The 3999-nt window shown below is 26.9% G+C and overlaps 1 non-coding gene across 1 annotated transcript; it reads left to right on the top strand.

Annotated features, from left to right (window-relative positions):
- The first annotated feature begins 499 nt into the window (after window positions 1-499).
- Window positions 500-607, top strand: LOC112534909. The gene has a single exon (XR_003079136.2). It is a non-coding gene; the product is annotated as a small nucleolar RNA R71 (small nucleolar RNA).
- The last annotated feature ends 3392 nt before the right edge of the window (window positions 608-3999 follow it).

The following is a 3999-nucleotide window of genomic DNA, read 5'->3' as shown; positions in this document are numbered from 1 at the left end:
TGATTCCTCAATAATTATGGTGGATTTGGTCATTATTTCTCTAAAAAAAATTTGGATAGTTTCTCCAACCTGGATTGTAAGTGTCGGAATATGGGTTGTTCCTAGGTTGCCTAGGCTGATAAGATTCCATCAAATTAACCTATTTATAATCATTTCCTATATAATTCTCATAACATGAGGAAACATTAGTACCATGACCATAAATACCACATATATCACAAATCTCATTGTTTGGTACATTTTTAGTTGAAGCAAGTATTTTAACTTGTTTAGTTAATTCAGTTATTTGCATAGCCATCTCATTATTAGACACAACTTCATTCCCTCCTACTCTTTTTATTCCACTTTTTTATTGTGAATTGGCTCATAACATCTCAAAGATATCATAAACCTCATCAGCAGTTTTTTCTAACATAGCACCCCTAGCCGCATTATTAACCAGACATTGATATTATTGTATTAACTCATCATAGAATGATTGGTTAGTTACAGGAAATGGGTATCCATAGTGTGGGCATTGTATTAAAAGTAATTTGAAGCGATTCCATGTTTCATGAAAGGACTTAATATCCTTTTGGTGAAAGTTAGAAATTTCAATCCTTAATTCTTTGGTCTTTTGATGTGAGTAAAATTTACTTATAAATTTTTGGTAAACTTCATCCCAAGCTCTCAAAGAATTAGGAGGCAAGGTCATTAACCAAGCCTTTGCTTTTTTTCTTTAATGAATAAGGAAAATATCTCATCCTTAATTCGTCCTCATTTAATCCAGATAATGAGAATGTATGAACTATAGCATAAAACTCCCTAATAAGTGTTAATGTATCTTCACTAGGCATACCATAGAATGAATGAAGCATATTAAAATAAATGTTCTTAAGTTCACAATTCCTAGATGCATCACTTAATACTATGCATGAAGTAGTATTACCAATTATATGCCGAGCATAATCCTTCATAGCCATTTGCCTTTCAACTATTACTTATCTTTGATCATTAGCCATTATTTCAACATCTTCTTCATATTCTTCTTCGAGCTTTTCCTCAAATTCTTCTTATTCTTTTAGCCTTGGAGGTACAAACTCACTTTCTACTTCTTGATCTTCTTTTGCCTTTTTAATAGTTGATCCCAAGTTGAAGGAGTTTTGAGTTGATGAATCAATTGACCTAGTTTTCCTGCTAAGCTATAAATCAAAAGAAAAAATTTAGACTTAAAAATTTAAAAATAAAATTAAAAAAACAGAATTAAAACACATAAACACAGAACACAAAAAACACAAAAACAAAACTTGACAATTAGTCAATATAATTTTGACATAGTTTTCTGGCAACAGCGCCAAAAACTTGATATCTATCAATATATACTTGCAAGAGTACGAACCGTTCCTATAGTAAGGGTAAGTTTAGCACGAGGTTAATCTCACAAGGAACTATAGAGTAATTATTATAAAAACTAACTATCATACAAAAACACTGAAAATAAATCTAAATACTCTAAATCGATATTTTGGATAAGTGAAATATTCATAAAATAAATTTGATGAACTATGAAATAAATATGCAATGATTATGATGTATAAAAAAAAATGATAAAACTAGTATTTAGTCTAGCCATTTACTTAGTAATCATCTTGTTTTACTTTAAGTCTAGATCTAATGAATGAAATAGTGATGTGCCTTTTTCTTTAGCCACTCAAACTAATGATGTAACTAAAGTATCTTATACCAACATAGATCGAAGTAAAGATGATTTCTCTAGTACATTCAACCTAAAAATTTTCATAATAAATATTATTATTAAATTGATATGATGGTCAACCAACAATAATAAATGAAACTAATAAAGATATGAAGGTAAATAAATATATAATAAGGTTCATATATAGTGAAAAGGCTAAACTAAACACTTAAGAAATTAGCCTGACATATTTAATCCAATAGTTGTTGTAATTAAATAGAAAGACATAAAAACAAGACAAAAAGTAAAAACTCCCTTGAAATCAAGAATCCTTCAAGTAGGGAGATGATTGGTTATCACTCTCCACTTCTTGAAAAGCTCCTTAGATCTTAAAAGAATAATGAAAACCTAAATTAAAGTGTTTGTGGAAGATGAGTTGTAAAGAATTACCGAGAGAGGAAATAATGGACAGATGCAGACTCAATGTGTATATCCCTATTGTATAACTGATCTCCACTACTTATAGAGGTTCCTCTTGCAGAGTTCTCCTCCAAGTACAGAACTTCTAAGAGTTATCTCCTATAACTCCTAACTATCCTAACTTAAACAGATAGCTAATAATGGCTCATAATTACATAAAAGATTTAATTAGTTCTCCATTGGGCCTTGACATATTTGGCTAGGCATGTGAGATTAGTAGTCCATGTATCTTTAATTCTAGATTTTGGCAGCAACAGCTTTTTTTAAGCCCATGTGTGAGTATTTAAGCTCATATTTTCTTTTTTGATTATCAATACCTGAAATTGTACAATGAAACTAAAATAAGGTAATAAGTATATATTTTATATATTATGTATATAAAATATATAATTAAAGTATTAAAATACCTTAAATATATATACATAATATAAACATATCAATTAATTTCAATCTCTATAAGGGGAATGAAGGGGAATCATTCCCATTCAATTCCCTTCCCCTCCTAAAAGATTTTATTTACCAAACATAATTAGAACTAATTCTCTTTTTTATTTACTTTCTTTCCTCTTATATTACCCTCCAACCATGTATAGTGTAAAAGAAATCATTTAAGGTAACTTTGCTATGACATTAAAATTAATAAGGTGACTTTGCTATGGCATGCAGTGGCATTGCCATTGCTTATTCATTCCAAATAACATTAGAACGGATGAAAGTAAAATTAGGGTTAAATTTTTCACTTTTTCACTTAAATTTTCAATGCCAAGACAATAAGAACAGGTCAAAGTAATATTATAGTTCAATTTTTCATTTTTCCATTTAAATTCTCAATGTCAAGATAATAAAGCTATATTTGGTAATGATGTAATGAAGCATGTAATGGAATTACCATTACATTACATACTTCATTACTTTGTTTGGTTATTAAATTTTTTTTGATGTAAATATGATAATTACACAATGTAATTGATTATTCTTGATTTAATGTAATGCGCAATACATACAAAATCTATGTAATCATGATTACTTACAACATATTTATATTTATTTTATTTTTTATTTTTTTATCAATATTATTTTAACATCTCTAACCATTGAATTTTGAAAATTCCAACATCGGCGACTGAGATTGGATTCCAGCAATCAGCAATCAAATTTTGGCAACATAATATTTTTTTAAAATAATTTTAATATTATTTTTAAATAATTTATTTTAATATTTTATTTTTATACTCACTATTATAAATAAATTAAATATTAAAATAAAAATTATAACTATTACATATATGCATTTTTTGTTATAATCATGGTAATGAAATATTAAATATTAAATATATTACATTCCATTACTTTAGTTGATTATGTTATATTCCGTTACACTCCATTACTTCTTTATTTCATTACTTAATTGATTACGTTACATTTCATTACACTCTATCAAACATAGCCTAAATGAATTCTATTTTTTTACCTTTATTGAATAAAAAATTATAAAATTTAAATTAATCTCCATAAGAAAATTATTTTAAAAAATTTATATAAAAATATTTTAATATATAATTTTATATAATTTACATATTAACATATTTTATATATATTTGATCCAAATTTTATAAATTTTTTTTAATAATATATAAAAATATTGAAAGTCACTAAAATATCCTAAAATTCACCCAGACACTGATACTTCAACTCGTACATTTTAAATTACTGATCATGCAGGCACAAGCAAAGGTGCACATGGTATATTTATGCACTTCAAGGTATAACTTACTAGTTGGCATAAAAATTCCGTATGGAGTTCAGAGCCATTTCATGCAAAGGATGAATAACTACCAAAAGAA

The sequence above is a fragment of the Ricinus communis genome, chromosome 1 (genome assembly GCF_019578655.1).
Source record: "Ricinus communis isolate WT05 ecotype wild-type chromosome 1, ASM1957865v1, whole genome shotgun sequence".
Lineage (NCBI taxonomy): Eukaryota > Viridiplantae > Streptophyta > Magnoliopsida > Malpighiales > Euphorbiaceae > Ricinus > Ricinus communis.
Note: the sequence above shows the minus strand (reverse complement) of the source record. Positions and strands in the feature narration are given on the sequence as shown.